This window comes from Bombina bombina, chromosome 4, assembly GCF_027579735.1.
Source record: "Bombina bombina isolate aBomBom1 chromosome 4, aBomBom1.pri, whole genome shotgun sequence".
Classification (NCBI taxonomy): Eukaryota; Metazoa; Chordata; class Amphibia; order Anura; family Bombinatoridae; genus Bombina; species Bombina bombina.
In genome coordinates this window covers 837,456,097-837,476,148 of record NC_069502.1, presented here as the reverse complement: position 1 = coordinate 837,476,148, position 20,052 = coordinate 837,456,097, and positions in this window count along the sequence as shown.

Below are 20,052 nucleotides of genomic sequence, written 5' to 3'. Positions count from 1 at the left end.
AATTCACTGTGGTCTACACAGGTACTTTGGGTTAAATTTCAGATATATTGTCCCCTAAATATATTACAAAAGGTTTTATGTATCTGCACTAGGGGGTTTACTCACTTGATACCTGCTCGTGGTCAGTTTAAGATACCTTTCTCTCTCTTTTTTGTTTTATGTGCCCGCCACTAGTTTAGATGGTCAAATGGCTAAGCTTTATAATAACGCTTGAGATTTTCATTTTGTACTTTGACCCTCTTTGCTCTGTGAATCTAGGAGATATATTGGGCAGTCTATTGAATCAGCCGTACTATATTTATTACCTATGCTTGTTCTAAGAAGCTTTTTTGAGACCTGTGAGATTGCAAATTAACATATGCTTAACTATAAATTGTACCTGTATATTATTTTTTGTTTATTATGCTCCCATGGTATGCTATCCCTTTCCTCCTCTCCTCCTGTATAGCTATATGAAAAGGATATACATAAAAGAACTTCTAGAGGTCAACACAGCCTAATTTATACTGCTAAAGTTGCCATTGAATTAATGTGATATTATTCACTGAAACCTATATTTGTGTTAAAGGTGGAACCCTATTTGCTGAATAGTAGGTAAAGCAAACCATAGTTCAAGCATGCAAGATATAATTCAGTGTGTCTGTTGGCAGCCTACTTTGAATATTGTAATAGACATTCAGTTCATATTATGCTCTTTTCCTGCTCTTTCACAGTGATATAGAACAGCTTTATAAAGTCATATGTATGTACATACTTAAAAAAAGTTGTAGCATTAAGATAAATTACTTATGTGTCTAGAGATTAGAGAAAATCCTAGCCTACTGACCCTTATTTGACTTCATTAGCTGTACCCCTTTTTATATTTGTTGCTCTTCTAAAAATTAGCTCAGCCCCCCCCCCCCTACATTTTTGTTTATTTCATAAACAACTGAACGCAGATTCACTTGAATTTTTCCCTATACCGCTTAAAATTGTGTGTTTTCCTTTTAAAACGCTATTCCCCTTCCCTCAATTTTTGTTAGTTGGCTAAACTATATCTACTAGATTGTATGCCACAAAAACACCCTGAGGTTCCTTATTTGAGATCCAAGAGTGGTCTCCTATTGTACAATGTTACCTAGTACTCTTTCTTTAGTTTATATTTATACGAGGCCCAAGTGTGACCTCGGATGTCACATAGAGAGTACTCTGTTTAGAGGGCAAGAGTCATATAATATAATATGATTGGTACATGATATATGAATATGTTATGTTTATAAATTATTTTGTTTGTTTGCACTGGTTGTATAATGAGACAAAATACTTTGTTCTGTTCTCGTGCTACATGCAATCTGTTTACCCTGCATTGAACCTCAATAAAAATATTAAAATAAAAAAAAAAAAAAAAAACAGAACTTTCCAAGATAACAGCTTAATATCAATGGAATGAAGGGGTTCAAACGGAACACCCTGTAAAACGTTAAGAACTAAATTTAAGCTCCACGATGGAGCTACAGTCTTAAACACAGGCTTAATCCTAGCCAAAGCCTGACAAAAAGCCTGAACGTCTGGAACTTCTGACAGACGTTTGTGTAAAAGGATGGACAGAGCTGAGATCTGTCCCTTTAAAGAGCTTGCAGATAAACCCTTTTCTAAACCTTCTTGTAGAAAAGACAATATCCTAGGAATCCTAACCTTACTCCATGAGTAACTCTTGGATTCGCACCAGTGTAAGTATTTACGCCATATCTTATGGTAAATTTTCCTGGTAACAGGTTTCCTAGCCTGTATTAAGGTATCAATTACTGACTCTGAAGCTGACTGCATGGAAATTGAACGCTTGATTTTATCAAAGCGTGGATTTTCAGAGAAATTAGATTTTGATGTTTGAAAGGACCCTGAATTAGAAGGTCCTGTCTCAGAGGCAGAGACCAAGGTGGACAGGATGACATGTCCACTAGATCTGCATACCAGGTCCTGCGTGGCCACGCAGGCGCTATTAGAATCACTGATGCTTTCTCCTGTTTGATCCTGGCAATCAAACGAGGAAGCATCGGGAAGGGTGGAAACACATAAGCCATCCTGACGGTCCAAGGTGCTGTCAAGGCATCTATCAGGACCGCTCCCGGGTCCCTGGACCTGGACCCGTAACAAGGAAGCTTGGCGTTCTGGCGAGACGCCATGAGATCCATATCTGGTTTGCCCCAACGTCGAAGTATTTGGGCAAAGACCTCCGGATGAAGTTCACACTCCCCCGGATGAAAAGTCTGGCGACTTAGGAAATCCGCCTCCCAGTTCTCCACTCCTGGGATGTGGATCGCTGACAGGTGGCAAGAGTGAGACTCTGCCCAGCGAATTATCTTTGATACTTCCATCATCGCTAGGGAACTCCTTGTCCCTCCCTGATGGTTGATGTAAGCCACAGTCGTGATGTTGTCCGACTGAAACCTGATGAACCTCAGAGTTGCTAACTGAGGCCAAGCCAGAAGGGCATTGAGAACTGCTCTCAATTCCAGAATGTTTATTGGAAGGAGAGTCTCCTCTTGAGTCCATGATCCCTGAGCCTTCAGGGAATTCCAGACAGCGCCCCAACCTAGTAGGCTGGCGTCTGTTGTTACAATTGTCCAGTCTGGCCTGCTGAAGGGCATCCCCCTGGACAGATGTGGCCGAGAAAGCCACCATAGAAGAGAATCTCTGGTCTCTTGATCCAGATTCAGCGTAGGGGACAAATCTGAGTAATCCCCATTCCACTGACTTAGCATGCACAATTGCAGCGGTCTGAGGTGCAGGCGTGCAAAAGGAACTATGTCCATTGCCGCTACCATTAAGCCGATTACCTCCATGCATTGAGCCACTGACGGGTGTTGAATGGAATGAAGGACACGGCAAGCATTTAGAAGCTTTGTTAACCTGTCCTCTGTCAGGTAAATTTTCATTTCTACAGAATCTATAAGAGTCCCCAAGAAGGGAACTCTTGTGAGTGGTAAGAGAGAACTCTTCTCCTCGTTCACTTTCCACCCATGCGACCTTAGAAATGCCAGTACTAACTCTGTATGAGACTTGGCAGTTTGGAAGCTTGACGCTTGTATCAGAATGTCGTCTAGGTACGGAGCTACCGAAATTCCTCGCGGTCTTAGTATCGCCAGAAGAGAGCCCAGAACCTTTGTAAAGATTCTTGGAGCCGTAGCCAACGCGAAGGGAAGAGCTACAAACTGGTAATGCCTGTCTAGGAAGGCAAACCTTAGATACCGGTAATGTTCTTTGTGAATTGGTATGTGAAGGTAAGCATCCTTTAAATCCACTGTGGTCATGTACTGACCTCTTTGGATCATGGGTAAGATTGTCCGAATAGTTTTCATTTTGAACGATGGAACTCTTGGGAATTTGTTTAGGATCTTTAAATCCAATATTGGTCTGAAGGTTCCCTCTTTTTTGGGAACCACAAACAGATTTGAGTAAAACCCTTGTCCGTGTTCCGACCGCGGAACTGGGTGGATCACTCCCATTAGTAAAAGATCTTGTACACAGCGTAGAAACGCCTCTTTCTTTATCTGGTTTGTTGACAACCTTGAAAGGTGAAATCTCCCTTGTGGAGGAGAAGCTTTGAAGTCCAGAAGATATCCCTGAGATATGATCTCCAACGCCCAGGGATCCTGGACATCTCTTGCCCAAGCCTGGGCGAAGAGAGAGAGTCTGCCCCCCACTAGATCCGTTTCCGGATCGGGGGCCCTCACTTCATGCTGTCTTAGGGGCTGCAGCAGGTTTTCTGGCCTGCTTGCCCTTGTTCCAGGTCTGGTTAGGTTTCCAGCCTTGTCTGTAGCGAGCAACAGCTCCTTCCTGTTTTGGAGCAGAGGAAGTTGATGCTGCTCCTGCCTTGAAGTTACAAAAGGCACGAAAATTAGACTGTCTAGCCCTAGGTTTGGCTCTGTCTTGAGGCAGGGCATGGCCTGTACCTCCCGTAATATCAGCGATAATTTCTTTCAAACCGGGCCCGAATAAAGTCTGCCCCTTGAAAGGTATGTTAAGTAATTTAGATTTAGAAGTTACATCAGCTGACCAGGATTTTAGCCACAGCGCTCTGCGTGCCTGAATGGCGAATCCGGAATTCTTAGCCGTAAGTTTAGTTAAATGTACTACGGCATCAGAAATAAATGAATTAGCTAGCTTAAGGGTTTTAAGCTTGTGTGTAATCTCATCTAATGGCGCTGAGTCAAGGGTCTCTTCCAGAGACTCAAACCAAAATGCTGCCGCAGCCGTGACAGGCGCAATGCATGCAAGGGGTTGCAATATAAAACCTTGTTGAACAAACATTTTCTTAAGGTAACCCTCTAACTTTTTATCCATTGGATCTGAAAAGGCACAACTATCCTCCACCGGGATAGTGGTACGCTTAGCTAAAGTAGAAACTGCTCCCTCCACCTTAGGGACCGTTTGCCATAAGTCTCGTGTGGTGGCGTCTATTGGACACATTTTCCTGAATATAGGAGGGGGTGAGAAAGGCACACCGGGGTCTATCCCACTCCTTAGTAACAATTTCAGTAAGTCTCTTAGGTATAGGAAAAACATCAGTACTCGTCGGTACCGCAAAATATTTATCCAACCTACACATTTTCTCTGGGATTGCAACTGTGTTACAATCATTCAGAGCCGCTAACACCTCCCCTAGTAATACACGGAGGTTTTCCAGCTTAAACTTAAAATTTGAAATGTCTGAATCCAGTTTATTTGGATCAGATCCGTCACCCGCAGAATGAAGCTCTCCGTCCTCATGCTCTGCAAATTGTGACGCAGTATCAGACATGGCCCTAGCATTATCAGCGCACTCTGTTCTCACCCCAGAGTGATCTCGTTTACCCCTAAGTTCTGGCAATTTAGACAAAACTTCAGTCATAACATTAGCCATGTCTTGTAAAGTGATTTGTAATGGCCGCCCTGATGTACTTGGCGTTACAATATCACGCACCTCCTGAGCGGGAGATGCAGGTACTGACACGTGAGGCAAGTTAGTCGGCATAACTTCCCCCTCGTTGTCTGGTGAATGTTGCTTAACATGTACAGATTGATTTTTATTTAAAGTAGCATCAATGCAATTAGTACATAAATTTCTATTGGGCTCCACTTTGGCTTTTGAACATATTGCACAAAGAGATTCCTCTGTGTCAGACATGTTTAAACAAACTAGCAATTAGACTAGCAAGCTTGGAAATACTTTTCAACTAAATTTACAAGCAATATGCAAAACGTTACTGTGCCTTTAAGAAGCACACAAAAACTGTCACAGTTGAATAACAATGAACCGGATTAGTTATAGAAACCAAATTTTCACAGTAAAAAGCATAAATTTAGCAAAGGATTGCACTCATTAGCAATGGATGATTAACCCTTAATATCAGAAAAAACGGATAACAATTGAAAATATAAGCGTTTTTATCACAGTCAAAGCACAGTCTCACAGGTCTGCTGTGAGTGATTACCTCCCTCAAAACTAGTTTTGAAGACCCCTGAGCTCTGTGGAGACGTCCTGGATCATGCAAGGAGAAAAAGGCAGACTGTGACTGAATTTCTGATGCGTAGTAAAAGCGCCAAAATAGGCCCCTCCCACTCACAATACAACAGTGAGGGAAGCTCAGTAAACTGTTTTAATTTAAAACAAAAGACAGCCATGTGGAAAATAATGCCCAAAACAATTTTTCACCAAGTACCTCAGATAATTAAACGATTTAACATGCCAGCAAACGTTTAAAATCTAATTAATGAAATGTCATTAAAAGCCTGCTGCTAGTCGCTCACACTGCAAGTTAGGCTAAAAGTTATATGCATACAGTATTTTACCAGTGAAGTGCCATTCCCCAGAAATACTTAAGTGTTAACATACATACATATCAGCCTGATACCAGTTGCTACTACTGCATTTAAGGCTGTACTTACATTATATCGGTATTAGCAGTATTTTCTCAGTCAATTCCATTCCTTAGAAAATAATATACTGCAACATACCTCTTTGCAGGTGAACCTGCCCGCTGTCCCCTGATCTGAAGTTACCTTACTCCTCAGAATGGCCGAGAACAGCAAATGGATCTTAGTTACGTCCGCTAAGATCATACACAAAACTCAGGTAGATTCTTCTTCAAATTCTGCCTGAGAAGAAAACAACACACTCCGGTGCCGTTTAAAATAACAAACTTGGGGGGGCGGAGCCGGCAGCCAAACTGATAGGAAGTGTGGAGACAGAGCTCTGGCCACAAAAGTGTTATTTTAGCTCATATAACCTGCTAAATACAGCGAAATTGCCCAAAACATACCTAGGGCAGCTACTACAACCACCCGGCACTGTTTCTTGTTCGTTTTTGCAAAAATTTACAATCGCAAATAACACCCGCTTGGGAGCTCCAGACCATTTTACAGGAAAGGCCGTGGTCGCGGCCTACACCGGCACACGCAGTTAAGCCTTCACTGGCGGAATTACACCTGATTACTGCAGGACTATCTCCTTGAACTACCGGACTACCAAGCACACTGTGAGAGGTGAATATACTGGTTAACAACCAGTTTTTTATGGTACTAGAAACTCAACACTCCTAACGGCATCCCACGTGGCAGTTTGTAAGTAACCAACAACTTGCTTTTTTTTCTTCCTTTCACTAAGAGACATTCAATTCAGGTTCCTTAGATTTGGCTTTATAACCATCATTCTACCTTCTGTTGAAGCATTGTATACAGCTGCTATCTCACTGCGATTTTATTTGAATAAGCCTTGCAACTCTGTGGGTGGCAAATGGAAACCATTACTTTAAATCTTTACACACTCTACTGCCGCCCTTTATAATGTGAAATCCTCTAATTACCAGTGTGTAGACTGCAATATACCTCATTTATTTTGCCTTCATATTCGGACACTTTACTCTATACTGATCCTCCACACGCCTAAATCAGATAACATTAGCCTCTGTGCAGCAAAAGCTCTCTTATTGACATTAAGAACTGTGGCCTTTTTTTTTTTTTTACAAGTTACTGTACAGCTGTGTATTTTTCTTTTTGGATCAGACCCTCAGTGCCAAAATTGATGGTGAACATTATTTTACAGTACTGCTGTAATACAAGACTTCATTGATTCCCAAGGCCAGATTTGACACCCTCCTCCCTTTCCCGCTACCCTCAGTGGTGACGGGTCATACCCCATCTCCTTTTTCCTGCTTTGCCCAAAAGGGGGCACTCCCTCAGGAGGGTGCCACACATGATACCTGACCCTGAGTGACAACTACCCCAGTGGAGGTCTGGAAATCCTATATTACACCAACAGCAATATAGGTGAAACACAAGAAACGCCTTAAGAGAATCAACAGCACTCCTCTACCTTAAAATGTGCTGCTAATTGTATTGCCTAAGGGGAGGGGAAGCCCCTCAGGCTCCGGATCCTACTACATATACACATTACTCTGGCTCACTCTGCAACATCAGTTTATAAAATTTTGATCTTCTAGCTGTGTCCTGTGCTCTTAATTGTCAGGTGTGCCATTTGAAACCCTGAAGATGGCACAATCCAACAAACGGAAACCAAAGCCGGTAGGTGGCCCTAAAAGGACTGTGGTGGACCATTTCAATCCTATGATATTATCTACAAATGAAGATTCACAAGATAGCACTAATACCTCAACACATGGATCAGATTTAGTATCCAATACCCTCCAAGCCCTACAAGATGCTGCCCCAACAACTGTGACACCTTCGTTTATTTTATCATCTTTGCAAACTTTGCTTGAGGCACATCACTCCTCTTTTCAGTCCCAAATAACTGCCTCGCTGGCTGAGATGCGGCGAGATTTGACATCTACTTCTGAAAGAGTGGACACAATTGAGAGGAAGCAGGAAGACATGATAGTTGAACAGGGTAATGTCCTAGCATATGCCCAGAGTTTGGCGGAACAGCTTATTATGCTAGAAAACAAAGTGGCGGATGCTGAAGACCAATCCCGCCGGAATAATCTACGCCTCAGGGGGATCCCTGAAAGCATATCCTCTAGTGACTTGGTCACCCACCTTTCTGAATTTTTCAAACATCTGGCACCACCGGCAAATCCAAATGAGGGACTCATTGATAGGGCACACAGGGCTCTACGCCCTAGAAGCCTAGCAACTGATAAACCAAGAGATGTCATTGTTCGGCTACACTTCTACACATACAAAGAGAGGTTAGTAAGAGCCTCTATGTCTAAACCCACCTTGCCTGAACAATTTCAGGACATTAACATCTTTGCCGATCTCTCTCACCACACCCTCCAGCAGCGAAAGTCTTTTGGAAGTTTCACCAGGTTTCTTAGGACAAACAACATAAAGTACAGATGGGGTCATCCGACCAGACTTTTTGTTCTCAAGGACAACCAGCAGTATATTGTTACCACTCTTGAACAAAGTCACAACCTTCTGCAAAAATGGAGTACCACATCTTCATCTTCACCTGACTCTCCACTACAAAGCTCTTTGAACCCTATGGTCCCACAATGGGGTCCTTTACCCCAAAGACCATCCAGTGACTTAGCTACAACTACTCAGGCACGAGCAGATGACGATGACTGCACATGAGGTATAGGGGTGGTGGAGCATCTCCACCTCCCCACTGCTCACTAACCATCTGTCAATATAATTTATAAGTGACTTTCCATTGCTCAATGTTTTCTCTTCTTTTTTCCCTCCTCTTTAGGTTTGATATATGCAAAGTATTTTATTTTAAAGTGTATATGTGTCTACTCTCTATACTACTCACTATCTTTTTGTTCTTTCTTTCCTTCTTTTTTCCATTTTTTTTTCTTCTCTTTTTCCTCTCTCTTCTCTCCAAGTCTCACCTTCTACTGGGGATAACTTTTCCGATTTACTATGGGGGCCCGGGAAACACCTGAGCTCTTAAGAGCATATTCTACTCTCTTATTGTTAGTATGCTTTGTTTATCTAGAGCGTGAGATGGCCACATAATGGAGATGCAACACTGGATGTACCATTTTGTGGTGACCTCGCTTTCATATGCATTGTTCTCTCAGACTTGTCATTTACTTTCTAATCCACCTAAATTACAGATGATGTATGCTGTGTTGTATATGCCACTTGTGCTTCACGGTACCTCTTTCGGTGACATCCTCCCTTATCTATCTTGCAATGGGTTCGGGCATTGTCTGCCGCCCGCAACACCGAGAAGTATCGTGCTTTCCAACTGGCATAATAGTTCTCTAGTATTTAATTGATAGTGCTTGAAGATGCCGTGAACTTACTGCAATGTACAGATTATATGTTGTTTTTACCATAGCGGTTATTTTATTGTTGGGTACTACAAAAGTTTACTTGGTTGGCGGGGTGGATACACTCCGCCAGCTGATGGCCTAATATACCAATACTGTTGATGTTTTCTTACATTGTACTACCCTTCATATGTTGTATGGTTATGTGGAGCCACATTTTGGCTGATATATTTTGTAATACCTGGGCCCTCCTGTGCTGCACGCTTCCTCCACCATTAGCATACTATCAATCCCATCTTCTACTAGATGGGTTGACGAACTACCTGCGATTTTCGGGATGCGGAGGTGGGGTGCTGAACAGGGGGCTGGTTTACTGGTTTACCCTTTTGCTTTAGATTCTCACTGCTGTGTTGATGTTTAACATTCACTATTATTGCATTAATAGATTTGGTCCTAAATTGATGCTATTTCCCCCCACTCTCCCCCTCGTCTCTTCCCCCCTTTTTTTTTTTTTTTTTTTCCCTTTATCCCATCTTGACCCTCTCTTTTCTTTTCTACCCACTCTGTCAATCTTTCCCCCCCTGGATCCGGGGCCTGTGTGTGTACTTATCCCTCCCTCTTCTCTTCCATTCGCACTTTACTCTTTCTTTCCCCTGTCAAGCTCTCTCAATGATGCAGATTTAATAACTAAATTGCCAGCTGGCACTGGCTACCACTCCCCCCACTTAAAGTACTCTGGAAACGTATTCTAGAGACTGCATACGCGGTTTACCTTGTTTATATACCGCACCTTGTACTCTTATTTGACTGTTTGTACGTTTTAACTTGAATATTGTTTGTACCAGTATTATTTTCTTTTATTCATGAGACTGTGTTGAATTGTATTTATCCTAAGCAATCCTTCCTTTTTTTTTTTTTTTTTTTTCCCTTCTCTTCTTTTCCTCCCCTTTTCCTCTCGTGTCCTCCGCCCTTTTTGTCCCTTCCCCAACTACCCACCACTGTCCTGACAATCCACCCGACCCCAGTCTATAACGAGAGGACGCACATCTGTAACTATGCCATACTGCTGTGTCACTCACAATGTGAGAGGACTCAACTCTCCGACTAAACGCAGTCTCTGCCTTAGATCCTTAGCCAAGGCTCGGGCCCACCTGGTTTTCCTTCAAGAGACCCACTGGGTCTAAATTGTATCCGATAGTTGAAACTGCCAGTTTCTCTCAAAAATCAAGAGGAACGGCTATCCTCATACATAAAGATGTCTCTTACGAGAACATTTTTGTCGACTCTGACCCTCAGGGACGATACCTGATTCTAGTCTGTAAACTGGACGGTGCGCTGTATACGCTAGCCTCTTATTATGGACCTAATAAGCAACACATTCGGTCTCTACACAAGTTTCTCCAGAAACTGGAGACTCTGCGTCAGGGCCTTTTGCTTCTCGCCGGGGATTTCAATCTTATATGGGACCCCAATCTGGATAGACGATCGGACACCCCACGCAAATTCCCTAAGCCAATGGCTGAATTATCGCACCAATTTCGACACTTAATCTACCGCTTCAACCTATTTGACATCTGGCGCGCTCTTAACTCGACTGCTCGGGATTATACTTATTTCTCTCCAGTACATCGCTCATATTCGCGGTTAGATTTTTTCTTCTGTGACCCGGGTCTTCTGGATGGTGTGACTCGTACTTGGATTCCTCAATGCCCATGGGCCGATCATGATCCTGTATATATTAATTTACGATCCTCCATAGAACTTCAACGAACGTCAACATGGCGCTTGCATCCTCACTTGTTTTCCAATCCTGGAACGGAGGCCTCCATTGCTGAAGACATTACCGAGTTTCTAGCTTCTAATGACAATGGTGAAGTTGACGACTTCACTTTATGGGCTGCACTGAAAGCATATATCCGAGGGTCGTTTATAAAAATAGCAGCAGCCGAGAAAAAACGCAAAGGAGAAACCCTTGCACAACTTACTATGAGCCTCCGAAAGATTTCTGGGGAACATAAAATGAACCCCACAGATACACTGTCCAAGCAACTAGTGGATCTTAAGGCCCGTATAGTACAGTTGGAGTCCGAAAGGACAGCCGTGAGACTTCTACGGCTTAAAGAAATATACTACCATAAGGGTAATAAAGCTGATAGATTATTGGCCAATAGGTTACGCCAGAAAACGGCGGCAGCACGCATCCCCATGCTGAAGATAGATGGACGATGTGTTATAAAACCCACAGATATTGGCAATGCTTTTGCAGATTACTATGCCGCCCTCTATAATCTACAACAGGACGGCTCAATTAGCCCTCCAACATCTGAGAATATTGAGACATTTTTAGCCTCGCTGAATCTCCCTTCGGCCCCACAAGACTGCATTGACTCTTTGCAGAATCCCATTTCACTAATAGAAATTAAAAAAGCTATCAAATCTCTTAAGGCCTTTAAATCACCAGGACCAGACGGCTTCTCTGATCTATTTTATAAAAAGTTTCAATCCCAACTACTTCCCATTCTAGGACGTTTCTTTACGCTAGCAAGTGAACGGGGCACCTTTTCGACCGAATTTTTACAGGCCACTATCATTACTCTCCCGAAGCAGGGAAAGGACTTGACCCTTTGTGGCAGCTATAGGCCGATTTCACTGTTGAACCTAGACGTTAAGTTGTACGCTAAGATTTTAACCACGCGCCTCAATTCTTTACTACCAGCGCTGGTCAGACCAGATCAGGTGGGCTTTGTCCTACATCGGCAAGGCCCAGACAATACAAGACGTCTCCTGAATGTCTACCTTGAAGCTCATGGTTCCCACTTGCCCTGTGTCACCCTGTCGTTGGACGCTGAGAAGGCCTTCGACAGGGTGAACTGGAAATATATGTTTGCTGTGCTGCGGCGCTTTGGTCTCCCGGAGCCCTTCATCACGGCAATCGCGGCTCTTTACTCTACCCCGTCGGCAGTAGTCAGGGGTCTGGGGTTTTGCTCCAGAACTTTCTCAATAACGAACGGCACGAGACAAGGATGTCCAATGTCCCCACTTATTTTTGCCCTCATGATGGAACCCTTAGCCGAGGCCATCCGGTCATGCCCCTTAATCCGAGGGGTATGTATCCATCACACGGAGCAGAAGACTGCTTTGTTTGCAGACGATCTAACAGTGCTTGTGTCGGATCCTATTACTTCTCTTCCCCATCTATTTTCCCTACTGAATAAATTCTCCTTAGTCAGTTACTACAAGCTAAATGTCCTCAAGACTGAGGCGTATGCTATTAACATTTCAGACGGGACTCTTAATGAACTGAAACGCACTTATAAGTTCGTGTGGTCTACGACTCATATCAAACATCTCGGGGTTTATCTCTCACATAGTATTCCGAAGATGATAGAATTGAATTTCAATCCCTTATTGTCAACTATTGAAAAATCGACCGACACTTGGAATGTCCCGTCACTGTCATGGCTGGGTCGAATCGCGGCCTTCAAAATGAGCCTCCTACCAAAGCTTACCTACCTATTCCGCTCCCTACCCATCCCGATTCCTAGATCTACAATTTACAAATTCCAACAACTATGTAACAAATTTATTTGGCGCAATAAGGTTCCGAGACTTGCCACTAATATTCTACAACAACCTCTTCTGGCTGGTGGGGCGGCTGCCCCCAATATCCTAAAATACCATGAAGCTGCCAGACTTTCTCATGTAACCCAATGGAAGCTACCGTTGGAGAGTCGATGGGCAGAGATTGAACAAGCATCCCTCCCGGCTGGATTCACTCTACAAGATCTAGTGTGGATCCCTAAACACTCTAGGACGCCAGCCCTTTTGACTAATCCTATTGTCAAATCAAATTTACAGTTTTGGGATAAGGTTCGCAACCTTTCGACCGTAGCGCCGCATCCCTCGCCATCGCATTCCCTTAGGGGGCTGCTACTGTCACTGCCAGACTCCCACCCCAACTTATGGTTCGCTTTGGGGTTGACTAGAATAGCAGATTTCTATGCAGGGGATAAGCTACTAAACTACCAGGACTTTCTACGGAAGTTTAATCCGCCTCCTCGATTGCACTTTGAATTCTGGAGACTACGTAGCCTTCTCCTCTCGTGGGGCTTTGGTGCGGGCCCACTAAGGCCTAAAACCGCTTGGGAAGTTCGCTGGGACTCTATGACATCCCCCGGTAAACTTCTGTCCATCTCGTATCTTACGCTCATGAAGCCTCCAGTTTTCTATAAATCCCCTCCAGTACGGCGATGGGAATCTTCCCTGATGGTTTCAAACGAACCACAACAATGGCGGATGGCTGTCCAATTCACCAAGAAAGCTATACACTGCATAACCCTGTACGAGTTATTTCTCAAGGTTATGCTACAATGGCATATGACTCCTATCCGTTTGTTTAAAATCTCGGCAACCAATTCACCCAAATGTTGGAGGGGCTGCGAGGAGTTGGGAACGCCCCAACATATTTGGTGGTCTTGCAGTCAGATTCAACCGCTCTGGCAAAAATCAATCCGATACTGCTCTTCAGGGAATATCCACTTACCTCTGTCCCCTAGTTCATGCCTGTTCCACATCTTGCCTAGGAAATTGACTCTACCTCAGAAACTATTCTGTATTTACCTATTTCTAGCTGTTAAATTAGCTGTAGCGCGCATGTGGCTGCAACGCACTGTCCCTTCGTGGGAACAAGTGATGGACATACTGGACTTTGTTAAAAGAATGGAGTCCTATGTCTCCCATGTCCACGGGTCCACAGACCTTCAGTCCCAAATTTGGGCACTTCGCCCAAAGTAATTCCTCCTACAAACACTTTGGGGACTTTAGGTCCCTCGGGTTAGCTGTAACCGGTGCTACTAATGTCCTCCTGCCCATTCCCCCTTTCTTCCCCTTATCTGAACCCTCCCAATCTCCCCCGCTCCTATCCCTTGTCGGTGTATACCCCCCTCCCTTTTTTTTTTTTTTTTTCTCCTTTCTCCTTTTTGGATAGCTTGACACAGTTTCTTTTTTTTTTTTTTTTTCTCTTTTTTCTATGTATAATCTGGTTAACATTTCTGATTGTCATATTCTATGTTTAAGCTATAATTTTGGTATGAACATTTATGATGATGAAACCTCTATACACTAAGGAGTTTGCTGACTTATATGGGTTATTAATAATATGGGTCTTTTTTCCACAACAAATGGACTTTTGCACCCACCCATGGAGAGGTGGGAATAAGATCATTGACCAACAGACACCGAACATGGACTTAAACATCCAGCATTCTCTCTCTTGTGCTCCTTATTTTATGTGATTGTTTTATATAATACTACCTCTGGTTAATCCTGTTATTTCTGTTGCATGTACTATTGATATGTATGTACATGCTTTTGATGCTCTTATGTTCATTTATCTTTTAAAACAATAAAAATTATTTAAAAAAAAAAAAAAAAAATAACAAACTTTTGATTGAAGATATAAAAACTAAGTTTAATCACCACAGTCCTCTCACACATCCTATCTATTAGTTGGGTGCAAGAGAATGACTGGGTGTGACGTAGAGGGGAGGAGCTATATAGCAGCTCTGCTTGGGTGATCCTCTTGCACTTCCTGTTGGGGAGGAGTTAATATCCCATAAGTAATGGATGACCCGTGGACTGACTACACTTAACAGGAGAAATAATTTCTTTGTGCCAGAAAAGTCCGCGCCAAGAATGACGCAATAAAATGAAGCATTTTCAGCCCCCGCGAGCCTAACAGCCCACAGGGAAAAAAGTCAAATTTTAAGGTAAGAAAAAAATTGATTTATTCATATGCATTATCCCAAATATGAAACTGACTGTCTGCAATAAGGAACGTTGAACATCCTGAGTCAAGGCAAATAAATGTTTGAACACATATATTTAGAACTTTATATAAAAGTGCCTAACCATAGCTTAGAGTGTCACAGAAAATAAGACTAACTTACCCCAGGACACTCATCTACATGTAGTAGAAAGCCAAACCAGTACTGAAACGAGAATCAGTAGAGGTAATGGTATATATAAGAGTATATCATCGATCTGAAAAGGGAGGTAAGAGATGAATCTCTACGACCGATAACAGAGAACCTATGAAATAGACCCCGTAGAAGGAGATCATTGAATTCAAATAGGCAATACTCTCCTCACATCCCTCTGACATTCACTGCACGCTGAGAGGAAAACCGGGCTCCAACCTGCTGCGGAGCGCATATCAACGTAGAATCTAGCACAAACTTACTTCACCACCTCCATAGGAGGTAAAGTTTGTAAAACTGATTTGTGGGTGTGGTGAGGGGTGTATTTATAGGCATTTTGAGGTTTGGGAAACTTTGCCCCTCCTGGTAGGAATGTATATCCCATACGTCACTAGCTCATGGACTCTTGCTAATTACATGAAAGAAACAGAGATTCTCACAGCCACCTTGACACCAGAAACATGATACACAAGACTAGGTAGTGAGCATATGATGGCTAAGTTACTTGCTACAAAACAGAGATTCTCACAGCCTGCTTGACACCAGAAACATGATACACAAGACTAGGTAGTGAGCATATGATGGCTAAGGTACTTGCTACAAAACAAATTCTCACAGCCTGCTTGACACCAGAAACATGATACACAAGACTAGGTAGTGAGCATATGATGGCTAAGGTACTTGCTACAAAACAGAAATTCTCACAGCCTGCTTGTCACCAGAAACATGATACACAAGACTAGGTAATGAGCATATGATGGTTAAGGTATTTGCTACAAAACAAATTCTCACAGCCTGCTTGACAGCAGAAACATGATACACAAGACTAGGTAGTGAGCATATGATGGCTAAGGTACTTGCTACAAAACAGAAATTCTCACAGCCTGCTTGTCACCAGAAACATGATACACAAGACTAGGTAATGAGCATATGATGGTTAAGGTACTTGCTCCAAAACAAATTCTCACAGCCTGCTTGACAGCAGAAACATGATACACAAGACTAGGTAGTGAGCATATGATGGCTAAGGTACTTGCTACAAAACAGAGATTCTCACAGCCTGCTTGACACCAGAAACATGATACACAAGACTAGGTAGTGAGCATATGATGGCTAAGGTACTTGCTACAAAACAGAGATTCTCACAGCCTGCTTGTAACCAGAAACACGATACACAAGACTAGGTAGTGAGCATATGATGGCTAAGGTACTTGCTACAAAACAGAGATTCTCACAGCCTGCTTGACACCAGAAACATGATACACAAGACTAGGTAGTGAGCATATGATGGCTAAGGTACTTGCTACAAAACAGAGATTCTCACAGCCTGCTTGACACCAGAAACATGATACACAAGACTAGGTAGTGAGCTTATGATGGCTAAGGTACTTGCTACAAAACAAATTCTCACACTCTGCTTGACAGCAGAAACATGATACACAAGACTAGGTAGTGAGCATATGATGGCTAAGGTACTTGCTACAAAACAGAAATTCTCACAGTCTGCTTGACAAAACAAACATGATACACAAGACTAGGTAGTGAGCATATGATGGCTAAGGTACTTGCTACAAAATTGAAATTCTCACAGCCTGCTTGACACCAGAAACATGATACACAAGACTAGGTAGTGAGCATATGATGGCTAAGGTACTTGCTACAAAACAGAGATTCTCACAGCCTGCTTGACACCAGAAACATGATACACAAGACTAGGTAGTGAGAATATGATGGCTAAGGTACTTGCTACAAAACAGATTCTCACAGCCTGCTTGACACCAGAAACATGATACACAAGACTAGGTAGTGAGCATATGATGGCTAAGGTACTTGCTACAAAACAGAAATTCTCACAGTCTGCTTGACACCACAAACATGATACACAAGACTAGGTAGTGAGCATATGATGGCTGAGGTACTTGCTACAAAACAAATTCTCACAGCCTGTTTGACAGCAGAAACATGATACACAAGACTAGGTAGTGAGCATATGATGGCTAAGGTACTTGCTACAAAACAGAGATTCTCACAGCCACCTTGACACCAGAAACATGATACACAAGACTAGGTAGTGAGCATATGATGGCTAAGGTACTTGCTACAAAACAAATTATCACAGCCTGCTTGATACCAGAATCCTGATACACAAGACTAGGTAGTGAGCATATGATGGCTAAGGTACTTGCTACAAAACAGAGATTCTCACAGCCTGATTGACACCAGAAACATGATACACAAGACTAGGTAGTGAGCATATGATGGCTAAGGTACTTGCTACAAAACAGATTCTCACAGTCTGCTTGACAGCAGAAACATGATACACAAGACTAGGTAGTGAGCATATGATGGCTAAGGTACTTGCTACAAAACAGAGATTCTCACAGCCTGCTTGACAGCAGAAACATGATACACAAGACTAGGTAGTGAGCATATGATAGCTAAGGTACTTGCTACAAAACAGATTCTCACAGTCTGCTTGACAGCAGAAACATGATACACAAGACTAGGTAGTGAGCATATGATGGCTAAGGTACTTGCTACAAAACAGATTCTCACAGCCTGCTTGACACCAGAAACATGATACACAAGACTAGGTAGTGAGCATATGATGGCTAAGGTACTTGCTACAAAACAGAAATTCTCACAGTCTGCTTGACACCACAAACATGATACACAAGACTAGGTAGTGAGCATATGATGGCTGAGGTACTTGCTACAAAACAAATTCTCACAGCCTGTTTGACAGCAGAAACATGATACACAAGACTAGGTAGTGAGCATATGATGGCTAAGGTACTTGCTACAAAACAGAGATTCTCACAGCCACCTTGACACCAGAAACATGATACACAAGACTAGGTAGTGAGCATATGATGGCTAAGGTACTTGCTACAAAACAAATTATCACAGCCTGCTTGATACCAGAATCCTGATACACAAGACTAGGTAGTGAGCATATGATGGCTAAGGTACTTGCTACAAAACAGAGATTCTCACAGCCTGATTGACACCAGAAACATGATACACAAGACTAGGTAGTGAGCATATGATGGCTAAGGTACTTGCTACAAAACAGATTCTCACAGTCTGCTTGACAGCAGAAACATGATACACAAGACTAGGTAGTGAGCATATGATGGCTAAGGTACTTGCTACAAAACAGAGATTCTCACAGCCTGCTTGACAGCAGAAACATGATACACAAGACTAGGTAGTGAGCATATGATAGCTAAGGTACTTGCTACAAAACAGATTCTCACAGTCTGCTTGACAGCAGAAACATGATACACAAGACTAGGTAGTGAGCATATGATGGCTAAGGTACTTGCTACAAAACAGAAATTCTCACAGCCTGGTTGACAGCAGAAACCTGATACACAAGACTAGGTAGTGAGCATATGATGGCTAAGGTACTTGCTACAAAACAGATTCTCACAGCCTGCTTGACACCAGAAACATGATACACAAGACTAGGTAGTGAGCATATGATGGCTAAGGTACTTGCTACTAAACAGAGATTCTCACAGCCTGCTTGACACCAGAAACATGATACACAAGACTAGGTAGTGAGCATATGATGGCTAAGGTACTTGCTACAAAACAAATTCTCACAGTCTGGTTGACAGCAGAAATACAGACGTTGAATGCACAAATACCGAGATGAGAAGTTCAGATACAATGATTTCTGTTTTGTAGCAAGTACCGTAGTCATCATATGCTCACTACCCAGGGTGAATTATGCTAAAATGTAACAGCTTTGTTCCAGTGTGCAGTAAATGTCCACAATGTTTGCAAAAATCTAAATGATGGTGCTGCTCTGTAGACTTTATTTATGAATCTGCGTTTTGGGAACATTAGGGACATGAAACCCAACTTTTTTCTTTCATGATTTAGAAAGAGTATGCAATTTTAAGCAGCTTTCTAATTGACTTGTATTATCTAATTTGCTTCATAAGCTTGATATACTTTGCTGAAAAGCATATCTAGATAGACTCAGTAGCTGCTGATTGGTGGCAGCATATAGATGCCTTGTGTGATTGGCTCACCCATGTGCATTGCTATTTTTTCAACAAAGGATATCTAAAGAATGAAGCAAATAAGATAATAGAAGTAAATTGGAATGTTGTTTAAAATTGTATTCTGTACCTGAATCATGAAAGAAAAATGTTGTGTTTAGTGTCCCTTTAAGTTCTGGTCATGTGATGTGGAACCGGACACTGGGTGAATATCAACAGTGCAGGAGATATGAAGAAACAGTAGCGTTTAGCTCAACGCAACAAATACTGAAGGTACTTCCATTTACTTTACTCATTCACAGTGTTATATACCAAAAGACCAGATCGTTATAAGGGCTCTTTAATGTAAAACTAATAAAGGCAGTGATTTGCAACAGTTATGATTTGTTTTTTATGGACACATGCAGTGACCTTGTAGCAGCCTCTAAAATAACTAGACAAGTTCTCCAACGCCATCATGCGCACGTCATCATTCAGATGCATATTGCACATTGCAAAATTACTGCATCATTCCTTACTGTCTGGAAATACTGAACCTGGCCACCAGGAGGAGGGAAGGACACCCCAGCCAAAGGCTTAAATACCTCTCCCACTTCCCCCATCCCCCAGTCATTCTTTGCCTTTTGTCACAGGAGGATGGCAGAGAAGTGTCAGAAGATTCTGAGTAGTTCCTTAGGAAAGGAATCTGCCCTTTGATATGGGACTGGAGTTTTAAAGAGATACTAAACCCACATTTTTTTCTTTCATGATTAAGATAGAGCATGACATTTTAGGCAACTTTCTAATTTACGCCTTGGGACGACCAGGGTTACCCAACCCTGCGCCAGTCACTTATTTGGCACAGAAAGGGTT